The 12,256-nt window shown below is 45.7% G+C and overlaps 1 protein-coding gene across 5 annotated transcripts in view; it reads left to right on the top strand.

The window, feature by feature from the left end:
• Window positions 1-12,256, top strand: part of LOC110525681 (probable E3 ubiquitin-protein ligase HECTD4) — a 72,330-nt gene that overhangs the window by 16,588 nt on the left and 43,486 nt on the right. The window lies entirely within an intron of this gene.

Raw genomic sequence — 12,256 nt, 5'->3', positions numbered from 1 at the left:
CACTGTGTACTCTCTGTTTAGGGCCAAATAGCATTCTAGTTTTCTCTGTTTTTTTTGTTAATTACTTGACACATTGGAAATAATTATCTTTTTGTTTTCTCATGATTTGGTTGGGTCTAATTGTGCTGCTGTCCTGGGGCTCTGTGGGGTGTGTTTGTGAACAGAGCCCCAGGACCAGACTCTTCTCCAGGTTTATCTCTCTGTAGGTGATGGCTTTGTTATGGAAGGTTTGGGAATCTCTTCCTTTTAGATGGTTGTAGAATTTAACGTCTCTTTTCTGGATTTTGATAATTAGTTGGTATTGGCCTAATTCTGCTCTGCGTGCATTATTTGGTGTTCTACGTTGTACACAGAGGAAAGTTTTGCAGAATTCTGCATGCAGAGTCTCAATTTGGTGTTTGTCCCATTTTGTGAAGTCTTGGTTGGTGAGTGGACCCCAGACCTTACAACCATAAAGGGCAATGGGCTGTGACTGATTCAAGTATTTTTAGCCAGATCCTAATTGGTATGTTGAATTGTATGTTCCTTTTGGTGGCATAGAATGCCCTTCTTGCCTTGTCTCTCAGATCGTTCACAGCTTTGTGGAAGTTAACTGTGGCGCTGATGTTTAGGCCAAGATATGTATAGTTTTTTTGGTGTGCTCTAGGTCAATGGTGTCTAGATGGAATTTGTATTTGTTGTCCTGGCGACTGGACCATTTTTGGAACACCATTATTTTGGTCTTACTGAGATTTACTGTCAGGGCCCAGGTCTGGCAGAATCTGTGCAGAATATCTAGGTGCTGCTGTTGGCCCTCCTTGGTTGGTGACAAGCACCAGATCATCAGCAAACAGTAGACATTTGACTTCAGATTCTAGTAGGGTGAAGCCGGGTGCTGCAGACTTTTCCAGTGCCCGTGCCAATTCATTGATATATGTGTTCAAGAGGGTGGGGCTTAAGCTGCATCCCTGTCTCACCCCACGGCCCTGTGGGAAGAAATGTGTGTTTGTTGTTTGTGTACATGGATTTTATAATGTCGTATGTTTTACCCCCAACACCACTTTCCATCAATTTGTATAGCAGACCCTCATGCCAAATTGAGTCGAAGGCTTTTTTGAAATCAACAAAGTATGAGAATACTTTGCCTTTGTTTTGGTTTGTTTGGTTGTCAATTAGGGTGTGTAGGGTGAATACATGGTCTGTTGTACGGTAATTTGGTAAAAAGCCAATCTTAACATTTGCTCAGTACATTGTTTTCATTGAGGAAATGTATGAGTCTGCTGTTAATGATAATGTAGAGGATTTTCCCAAGGTTGCTGTTGTCGCATATCCCACGGTAGTTATTGGGGTCAAATTTGTCTCCACTTTTGTGGATTCAGGTGATCAGTCCTTGGTTCCAAATATTGGGGAAGATGCCAGAACTAAGGATGATGTTGAAGAGTTTTAGTATAGCCAATTGGAATTGGTTGTCTATGTATTTGATCATTTCATTAAGGATACCATCAACACCACATGCCTTTTTGGGTTGGAGGGTTTTTATTTTGTCCTGTAGCTCATTCAAGGTAATTGGAGAATCCAGTGGGTTCTGGTAGTCTTTAATAGTTGATTCTAAGATTTGTATTTGATCCTTTATATGTTTTTGCTCTTTATTCTTTGTTATAGATCCAAAAAGATTGGAGAAGTGGTTTACCCATACATCTCCATTTTGGATAGATAATTCTTTGTGTTGTTTGTTTAGTGTTTTCCAATTTTCCCAAAAGTGGTGAGTCTATGGATTCTTCAATTACATTGAGCTGATTTCTGACGTGCTGTTCCTTCTTTTTCCGTAGTGTATTTCTGTATTGTTTTAGTGATTCACCATAGTGAAGGCGTAGACTCAGGTTTTCCGGGTCTCTGTTTTTGGTTGGATACGTCTCTCAATTTCTTTCTTAGATTTTTGTATTCTTCATTATTTTCTTCGGTTTTCTATTTGATATTTTTAGATTTGATAGGGAAGCTGAGAGGTCAAATATACTGTTAAGATTTTCTAATGCCAAGTTTACACCTTCACTATTACAGTGGAACATTTTACCCAGGAAATTGTCTAAAAGGGATTGAATTTGTTGTTGCCTAATTGTTTTTTGGTAGGTTTCCAAACTGCCTTCCTTCCATCTATAGCATTTCTTAATGTTAGTCAGTTCCTTTGGCTTTGATGCCTCATGATTGAGTGTTGCTCTGTTCAAGTAGACTGTGATTTTGCTGTGGTCTGATAGGGGTGTCAGTGGGCTGACTGTGAACGCTCTGAGAGACTCTGGGTTGAGGTCAGTGATAAAGTAGTCTACAGTACTACTGCCAAGAGATGAGCTTTTGGTGTACCTGACCCGTTTTTGTTGGTTATGTTGTCATGCCTAGGGGGGCATATGGGGGAGGAAATGCTGTCACCTGCAGGCAGGTGTTTGTCCCCCTGTGTCATGAGGGTGTCAGGTTCTTGTCCGGTTCTGGCATTTAGGTCGCCACAGAGTAGTTCATGCCCCTGGGCCTGGAAATGATTGATTTCCCCCTCCAGGATGGAGAAGCTGTCTTCATTAAAGTAGGGGGATTCTAGTGGGGGGATATAGGTAGCACACAGGAGGACATTTTTCTCTGTTAAGACAATTTCCTTTTGAATTTCTAGCCAAATGTAAAATGTTCCTGTTTTGATTAATTTAATGGAGTGAGTTAGGTCTGCTCTATACCAAATTAGTATACCCCTTGAGTCCCTTCCCTGTTTCACACCTGGTAGTTTGGTGGATGGGACTACCAGCTCTCAGTAACCTAGAGAGCAACCAGTGGGTCCGTCTCCTCTATACCAGGTTTCTTGCAGGATGACAATGTCTGTATTACCAATTTCTTTGGTAAAGTCTGGGTTCCTGCTCTTTAGGACAAAGGCAGATGACCTCAGGCCTGGGATATTCTAGGATGATACAGTGAATGCTTTTTGTTCCATAAAGTGTCCAATGTTGTTGGTCGTGTGGTTTGGCCACAGGCCAGTAAGTGTGAGCAGAGCCTGCTGAGCATCTGGTACATGACATTGGCTTGGGCTAGTGTAAGAGTGGGGGTTGGGCCTGTTTGCCCACTGACTGCCTGGGCGTATGTGTGATTTCCATGTTGAGGCCCTCTATTGCGGGGGTGGGGTGCATGGGGGGGGGCAGGAGGGGCTGATCTGAGGGGGCCGAAATGGAATGTGGGGATGGTTGACATGGGGGGTGTTGATTGGTTGGGGTGTGGATGTGGCTGGGGGTGCTGTGGTCTGGATGTAAGTCCTCTTGGCGTGGGTCCTCTATGTGTAGGTCCAGGGGGGGGGGGGTCCCGCAGGTCTGGGAGAGTGTCTCACTGGTCTGGGCGGGGTATCTATTGATCTGTTGCTCCTGTGTGAAGTGTTGGATACGTTTGAGAGCGATGTTGTTTAGAGTCCGGGCAAAGGTGGGCACTGCTGCCTTGTAGAGGTGAACCTGGTCATAGGGTGTCCAGGGTGGAGTGGTGGGCCAGGAAAACATTTGGTTTTGAGGCACAGTCACGGGAAATACTTGCGTTTACCCGCTGTATTGTGGCAGGGTGGAAGTCTTTTCTTGGTGGCAGGGTGGAGATAACCACTTGTGCGTTGGGGAAAGTAGAAGAAGCTCTTTCAATCACTCCCTTCAGTGCTGTGGCCACCATTTCCTGCTGTGCTCTCAGGTCGTTTGTGCCTGTGTGTATTATTATGTGGCTTGGTGAACCTTGTTGGTCCTCAGACAGAAGGTGAGAGCCGCTGGGCTTGGGGTTCTTCATTTGTCTGTTCTGCTGTGATGTCGAGACTTTTGTCGGGTGCTGAGGTGGGCTGTTCTGCTGGCTTCTCTGCGGGGGGTGGCCACCTCTCTAGTGGGTTGTTCTGTCACACGCCATCCCCCTCAACCTCTCCTCCAGCAGTCTGATCCTCTCCTCCAGCAGTCTGATCCTCTCCTCTAGTTCTCTGTTCTGCTCCTGCTCTTTCTCCTGTTGAAGTTGTCTCACCACTGTCCAGAGTGCAGATATGTCTCTCTCCACCTCCAGCAGTCTGATCCTCTCCTCTAGTGCTCTGTTCTGTTCCTGCTCTTTCTCCTGTTGAAGTTGTCTCACCACTGTCCAGAGTGCAGATATGTCTCTCTCCACCTCCAGCAGTCTGATCCTCTCCTCTAGTTCTCTGTTCTGCTCCTGCTCTTTCTCCTGTTGAAGTTGTCTCACCACTGTCCAGAGTGCAGATATGTCTCTGTCCACCTCCAGCAGTCTGATCCTCTCCTCTAGTGCTCTGTTCTGCTCCTGCTCTTTCTCCTGTTGAAGTTGTCTCACCACTGTCCAGAGTGCAGATATGTCTCTCTCCACCTCCAGCAGTCTGATCCTCTCCTCTAGTTCTCTGTTCTGCTCCTGCTCTTTCTCCTGTTGAAGTTGTCTCACCACTGTCCAGAGTGCAGATATGTCTCTCTCCACCTCCAGCAGTCTGATCCTCTCCTCTAGTGCTCTGTTCTGTTCCTGCTCTTTCTCCTGTTGAAGTTGTCTCACCACTGTCCAGAGTGCAGATATGTCTCTGTCCACCTCCAGCAGTCTGATCCTCTCCTCTAGTGCTCTGTTCTGTTCCTGCTCTTTCTCCTGTTGAAGTTGTCTCACCACTGTCCAGAGTGCAGATATGTCTCTCTCCACCTCCAGCAGTCTGATCCTCTCCTCTAGTTCTCTGTTCTGCTCCTGCTCTTTCTCCTGTTGAAGTTGTCTCACCACTGTCCAGAGTGCAGATATGTCTCTCTCCACCTCCAGCAGTCTGATCCTCTCCTCTAGTGCTCTGTTCTGTTCCTGCTCTTTCTCCTGTTGAAGTTGTCTCACCACTGTCCAGAGTGCAGATATGTCTCTGTCCACCTCCAGCAGTCTGATCCTCTCCTCTAGTGCTCTGTTCTGCTCCTGCTCTTTCTCCTGTTGAAGTTGTCTCACCACTGTCCAGAGTGCAGATATGTCTCTCTCCACCTCCAGCAGTCTGATCCTCTCCTCTAGTTCTCTGTTCTGTTCCTGCTCTTTCTCCTGTTGAAGTTGTCTCACCACTGTCCAGAGTGCAGATATGTCTCTCTCCACCTCCAGCAGTCTGATCCTCTCCTCTAGTTCTCTGTTCTGCTCCTGCTCTTTCTCCTGTTGAAGTTGTCTCACCACTGTCCAGAGTGCAGATATGTCTCTCTCCACCTCCAGCAGTCTGATCCTCTCCTCTAGTGCTCTGTTCTGTTCCTGCTCTTTCTCCTGTTGAAGTTGTCTCACCACTGTCCAGAGTGCAGATATGTCTCTGTCCACCTCCAGCAGTCTGATCCTCTCCTCTAGTGCTCTGTTCTGTTCCTGCTCTTTCTCCTGTTGAAGTTGTCTCACCACTGTCCAGAGTGCAGATATGTCTCTCTCCACCTCCAGCAGTCTGATCCTCTCCTCTAGTGCTCTGTTCTGTTCCTGCTCTTTCTCCTGTTGAAGTTGTCTCACCACTGTCCAGAGTGCAGATATGTCTCTGTCCACCTCCAGCAGTCTGATCCTCTCCTCTAGTGCTCTGTTCTGCTCCTGCTCTTTCTCCTGTTGAAGTTGTCTCACCACTGTCCAGAGTGCAGATATGTCTCTGTCCACCTCCAGCAGTCTGATCCTCTCCTCTAGTGCTCTGTTCTGTTCCTGCTCTTTCTCCTGTTGAAGTTGTCTCACCACTGTCCAGAGTGCAGATATGTCTCTGTCCACCTCCAGCAGTCTGATCCTCTCCTCTAGTGCTCTGTTCTGTTCCTGCTCTTTCTCCTGTTGAAGTTGTCTCACCACTGTCCAGAGTGCAGATATGTCTCTGTCCACCTCCAGCAGTCTGATCCTCTCCTCTAGTGCTCTGTTCTGCTCCTGCTCTTTCTCCTGTTGAAGTTGTCTCACCACTGTCCAGAGTGCAGATATGTCTCTCTCCACCTCCAGCAGTCTGATCCTCTCCTCTAGTTCTCTGTTCTGCTCCTGCTCTTTCTCCTGTTGAAGTTGTCTCACCACTGTCCAGAGTGCAGATATGTCTCTCTCCACCTCCAGCACTCTGGGTCTGGTTAAGGGGGTGTTGTTGTGCTGGACTGTTGTCTGGGTCTGTGCTGTCTGGAGTGTAATCACCTGCTGTTCCAGCTCCACCTGCCTTACCTCCAGCTGGATACATGTATCCTTCATTTCAATGAGAGGGTAGTACTCTGTGCTGGGAGGTTGACTTTCTACTGGTGGTGGCTCGTCTGTGCGGTTATATAATGAAGAGGTCTGGTCTGACCCTCTCGGGGTGGGGGTATCTTTCTCAAGGTAGAGCTTCACCTGCTGGGCAAATTTTTTGATAAGGTGAAAGTCCAGCTGAAACTGTTTGGGGTTACACTGTACCATTACTGTTCCAGACTTATAGAGATTTATATTAGCGGACTCAGAGTCCTCGTTGTCAAGTATCCTGAGTTTCCACCCCTCGTTAACAAAGGGGTAGTGTGCTAATATAGATATATGGTTTGTGTGGAAGATAAGGTTGCTGATGTTCCCATTTTTGTAATAGTCGGCAAAAAGTGTCTCTTGATTTTCCTTAAGGAGCTTCATTTTGTAATCTTTTCTTGCCTTATCATTCTTTACATACACAGGGTACTGTACTATTTTAATTACATCTGAACAGCAGGACACAGTTTCTTAGGCCTCTCCATTTGGTTGGAGTAGACTGTTTGACTCTCCTGCCATTGTTGGGCTAAAAGGCTTTGACACCTCTCACTTGACACGTCAGTGCTAGTTGAAGCTATATCAAGCTTGGCAGAATTATGTTAGGGTTCAGTCCTTATAAAGTAATGTAGTGTATTTTTCTTCTTGGCTTTTGGAAATAAAATATAGTTTGACTAAACATTACTCACTCAGTTCCAGGTTGGATGGTGTTTTCAGGTTTCTGTTGTTTTCCAGAGAATTTGCTGTATAGAATAATAATCCTTGGTAGTTGAAAACCTTCCAGGTGATTCTGTAATTCCATCCCAAATCAGGTTGTAGGTTTTGAATTTTGATTTGAAGTGAAGGTTATGGTGTAGAGGGTAGCATCCTGTATATGTTCCTGACAAAAAAATCAAAGTTTATCTAAATCTATTTTTTTAAAGAAAATGCTGAAAAAAGCAGAAGTTCATCTGATCATGACCTCTAGCCTGTCTCTCTGTCTCTGTGTCTCTCTCTCTTTTTTTTTCTGTCTCTCTTTTTTCTCTCTGTCTCTCTCTCTCTCTCTCTCTGTCTCTCTCTCTCTCTCTCTCTCTGTCTCTCTCTCTGTCTTTGTCTCTCTCTGTCTCTCTCTCTGTCTTTGTCTCTCTGTCTCTGTCTCTGTCTCTCTCTCTGTCTTTGTCTCTCTCTGTCTCTCTCTCTCTCTCTCTTTTTTTGTCTCTCTCTCTCTCTCTCTTTTTTTGTCTTTGTCTCTCTCCCTCCCTCTTTTTTTCTGTCTCTCTCTCTTTCTCTCTCTGTGTCTCTCTCTCTCTGTCTCTCTCTTTTTTCTGTGTCTCTCTTTTTTTAATGTCTCTCTCTTTTTTTAATGTCTCTCTCTCTTTTTTTGTCTCTTTTTCTGTCTCTCGCTCTCTCTGTCTCTCTCTCTTTTTTCTGTGTCTCTCTTTTTTTTAATGTCTCTCTCTCTTTTTTTAATGTCTCTCTCTCTTTTTTTGTCTCTTTTTCTGTCTCTCGCTCTCTCTGTCTCTCGCTCTCTGTCTCTCGCTCTCTGTCTCTCGCTCTCTGTCTCTCGCGCTCTCTGTCTCTCGCGCTCTCTGTCTCTCGCGCTCTCTGTCTCTCGCGCTCTCTGTCTCTCGCGCTCTCTGTCTCTCGCGCTCTCTGTCTCTCGCGCTCTCTGTCTCTCGCGCTCTCTGTCTCTCGCGCTCTCTGTCTCTCGCGCTCTCTGTCTCTCGCGCTCTCTGTCTCTCGCGCTCTCTGTCTCTCGCGCTCTCTGTCTCTCGCGCTCTCTGTCTCTCGCGCTCTCTGTCTCTCGCGCTCTCTGTCTCTCGCTCTCTCTGTCTCTCGCTCTCTCTGTCTCTCGCTCTCTCTGTCTCTCGCTCTCTCTGTCTCTCGCTCTCTCTGTCTCTCGCTCTCTCTGTCTCTCGCTCTCTCTGTCTCTCGCTCTCTCTGTCTCTCGCTCTCTCTGTCTCTCGCTCTCTCTGTCTCTCGCTCTCTCTGTCTCTCGCTCTCTCTGTCTCTCGCTCTCTCTGTCTCTCGCTCTCTCTGTCTCTCGCTCTCTCTGTCTCTCGCTCTCTCTGTCTCTCGCTCTCTCTGTCTCTCGCTCTCTCTGTCTCTCGCTCTCTCTGTCTCTCGCTCTCTCTGTCTCTCGCTCTCTCTGTCTCTCGCTCTCTCTGTCTCTCGCTCTCTCTGTCTCTCGCTCTCTCTGTCTCTCGCTCTCTCTGTCTCTCGCTCTCTCTGTCTCTCGCTCTCTCTGTCTCTCGCTCTCTCTGTCTCTCGCTCTCTCTGTCTCTCGCTCTCTCTGTCTCTCGCTCTCTCTGTCTCTCGCTCTCTCTGTCTCTCGCTCTCTCTGTCTCTCGCTCTCTCTGTCTCTCGCTCTCTCTCTCTCTCGCTCTCTCTCTCTCTCGCTCTCTCTCTCTCTCGCTCTCTCTGTCTGTCTCTCTTTTTTAAATCTCTCTCTTTTTTTCTGTCTCGCTCTCTTTTTCTGTGTCTCTCGCTCTCTTTTTCTGTGTCTTTTTTCTCTGCGTCTCTCTTTTTTTCTCTGCGTCTCTTTTTTTCTCTGCGTCTCTTTTTTTCTCTGCGTCTCTTTTTTTCTCTGCGTCTCTTTTTTTCTCTGCGTCTCTCTTTTTTTCTCTGCGTCTCTCTTTTTTTCTCTGCGTCTTTTCTCTGCGTCTCTTTTTTTCTGCGTCTCTTTCTCTTTTTTTCTGCGTCTCTCTCTCTTTCTGCGTCTCTCTCTCTTTCTGCGTCTCTCTCTCTCTTTCTGCGTCTCTCTCTCTCTTTCTGCGTCTCTCTCTCTCTTTCTGCGTCTCTCTCTCTCTTTCTGCGTCTCTCTCTCTCTTTCTGCGTCTCTCTCTCTCTCTTTTTCTGCGTCTCTCTCTTTTTCTGCGTCTCTCTCTCTTTTTCTGCGTCTCTCTCTCTTTTTCTGCGTCTCTCTCTCTGTCTCCCTCCCTCTCTCTCTCGTTCTGTCTCTCTCTCTTTTTCTGCGTCTCTCTTTTTTTCTGCGTCTCTCTCTTTTTCTGCGTCTCTCTCTTTTTCTGCGTCTCTCTTTTTTTCTGCGTCTCTCTCTTTTTCTGCGTCTCTTTTTTCTGCGTCTCTTTTTTTCTGCGTCTCTTTTTTTCTGCGTCTTTTTTTCTGCGTCTCTTTTTTTCTGCGTCTCTTTTTTTCTGCGTCTCTTTTTTTCTGCGTCTCTTTTTTCTCTCTGTCTGTCTCTCTTTTTTAAATCTCTCTTTTTTTCTGTCTCGCTCTCTTTTTCTGTGTCTCTCGCTCTCTTTTTCTGTGTCTTTTTTCTCTGCGTCTCTCTTTTTTTCTCTGCGTCTCTTTTTTTCTCTGCGTCTCTTTTTTTCTCTGCGTCTCTCTTTTTTTCTCTGCGTCTCTTTTTCTCTGCGTCTCTTTTTCTCTGCGTCTCTTTTTCTCTGCGTCTCTTTTTCTCTGCGTCTCTTTTTCTCTGCGTCTCTTTTTCTCTGCGTCTCTTTTTCTCTGCGTCTCTTTTTCTCTGCGTCTCTTTTTCTCTGCGTCTCTTTTTCTCTGCGTCTCTTTTTCTCTGCGTCTCTTTTTCTCTGCGTCTCTTTTTCTCTGCGTCTCTTTTTCTCTGCGTCTCTTTTTTTCTCTGCGTCTCTTTTTTTCTCTGCGTCTCTTTTTTTCTCTGCGTCTCTTTTTCTCTGCGTCTCTCTTTTTCTCTGCGTCTCTTTTTCTCTGCGTCTCTTTTTCTCTGCGTCTCTTTTTCTCTGCGTCTCTTTTTCTCTGCGTCTCTCTTTTTTTCTCTGCGTCTCTCTTTTTTTCTCTGCGTCTCTCTTTTTTTCTCTGCGTCTCTTTTTTTCTCTGCGTCTCTCTTTTTTTCTCTGCGTCTCTCTTTTTCTCTGCGTCTCTCTTTTTTTCTCTGCGTCTCTTTTTTTCTCTGCGTCTCTCTTTTTTTCTCTGCGTCTCTTTCTCTTTTTTTCTGCGTCTCTCTCTCTCTTTCTGCGTCTCTCTCTCTCTTTCTGCGTCTCTCTCTCTCTTTCTGCGTCTCTCTCTCTCTCTCTTTTTCTGCGTCTCTCTCTTTTTCTGCGTCTCTCTCTCTCTCTCTTTTTCTGCGTCTCTCTCTTTTTCTGCGTCTCTCTCTCTCTCTTTTTCTGCGTCTCTCTCTCTCTCTTTTTCTGCCTCTCTCTCTCTCTTTTTCTGCGTCTCTCTCTCTTTTTCTGCGTCTCTCTCTCTTTTTCTGCGTCTCTCTCTCTCTCTCTCTCTCTCTGTCTCCCTCCCTCTCTCTCTCGTTCTGTCTCTCTCTTTTTCTGCGTCTCTCTTTTTTTCTGCGTCTCTCTCTTTTTCTGCGTCTCTTTTTTTCTGCGTCTCTTTTTTTCTGCGTCTCTTTTTTTCTGCGTCTCTCTCTTTTTCTGCGTCTCTTTTTTGCGTCTCTTTTTTTCTGCGTCTCTTTTTTCTCTGCGTCTCTTTTTTCTCTGCGTCTCTTTTTTTCTCTGCGTCTCTCTTTTTTTCTCTGCGTCTCTTTTTTTCTCTGCGTCTCTTTTTTTCTCTGCGTCTCTCTTTTTTTCTCTGCGTCTCTCTTTTTTTCTCTGCGTCTCTCTTTTTTTCTCTGCGTCTCTCTTTTTTTCTCTGCGTCTTTTTTTCTCTGCGTCTCTCTTTTTTTCTCTGCGTCTCTCTTTTTTTCTCTGCGTCTCTCTTTTTCTCTGCGTCTCTTTTTTTCTCTGCGTCTCTCTTTTTTTCTCTGCGTCTCTCTTTTTTTCTCTGCGTCTCTTTTTTTCTCTGCGTCTCTCTTTTTTTCTCTGCGTCTCTCTTTTTTTCTCTGCGTCTCTTTTTTTCTCTGCGTCTCTTTTTTTCTGCGTCTCTCTCTCTCTTTCTGCGTCTCTCTCTCTCTTTCTGCGTCTCTCTCTCTCTTTCTGCGTCTCTCTCTCTCTTTCTGCGTCTCTCTCTCTCTTTCTGCGTCTCTCTCTCTCTTTTTCTGCGTCTCTCTCTCTCTCTTTTTCTGCGTCTCTCTCTCTTTTTCTGCGTCTCTCTCTCTTTTTCTGCGTCTCTCTCTCTTTTTCTGCGTCTCTCTCTTTTTCTGCGTCTCTCTCTTTTTCTGCGTCTCTCTCTCTCTCTCTCTCTCTCTCTCTCTCTGTCTCCCTCCCTCTCTCTCTCGTTCTGTCTCTCTCTCTTTTTCTGCGTCTCTCTTTTTTTCTGCGTCTCTTTTTTTCTGCGTCTCTTTTTTTCTCCGTTTCTTTTTTTCTGCGTCTCTTTTTTTCTGCGTCTCTCTCTTTCTGCGTCTCTTTCTCTCTTTTTCTGTGTCTCTCTCTTTTTCTGCGTCTCTCTCTCCCTTTTTCTGCCTCTCTCTCTCTTTCTGCGTCTCTCTCTTTTTCTGCGTCTCTTTTTTTCTCTGCGTCTCTTTCTGCGTCTTTTTTCTGCGTCTCTCTCTTTTTTTCTGTCTCTCTCCCTCTCTCTCTCGTTCTGTGTCTCTCTCTCTCGTTCTGTCTCTCTCTCTCTCGTTCTGTGTCTCTCTCTCTCTCGTTCTGCGTCTCGCTCTTTTTCTGCGTCTCTCTTTTTCTGTCTCTCTCTTTTTCTGCGTCTCTCTTTTTCTGTCTCTCTCTTTTTCTGCGTCTCTCTCTCTCTCTCTTTTTGTGTCTCCCTCCCTCTCTCTTTTTTTCTGTCTCCCTCCCTCTCTCTTTTTTTCTGTCTCCCTCCCTCTCTCGTTCTGTGTCTCTCTCTCTCGTTCTGCGTCTCTCTTTTTCTGCGTCTCTCTTTTTCTGCGTCTCTCTTTTTCTGCGTCTCTTTCTCTCTCTCTCTCTCTTTTTTTCTGCGTCGCTCTCTTTTTTCTGTGTGTCTCTCTCTCTCTCTCGTTCTCTTTTTCTGCGTCTCTCTTTTTTTCTCTCTCTCGCTCTCTCTCTCTCTCTTTCTGTGTCTCTCTCTCTCTCTTTCTGTGTCTCGCTCTCTCTGTCTCTCTTTTTTAAACCTTTCTCTCTTTTTTTCTGTCTCTCGCTCTCTTTTTCTGTGTCTCTCGCTCTGTCTCTTTTTTCTGCGTCTTTTTTTCTCTGCGTCTCTTTTTTTTCTCTGCGTCTCTTTTTTTTCTCTGCGTCTCTCTCTCTTTTTCTGCGTCTCTCTCTTTTCTCTGCGTCTCTCTCTTTTTCTGCGTCTCTCTTTTTCTGTCTCTCTCCCT

Source organism: Oncorhynchus mykiss, chromosome 6 (assembly GCF_013265735.2).
Source record: "Oncorhynchus mykiss isolate Arlee chromosome 6, USDA_OmykA_1.1, whole genome shotgun sequence".
Classification (NCBI taxonomy): domain Eukaryota; kingdom Metazoa; phylum Chordata; class Actinopteri; order Salmoniformes; family Salmonidae; genus Oncorhynchus; species Oncorhynchus mykiss.
This window is presented reverse-complemented; position numbering and strand designations above follow the sequence as displayed.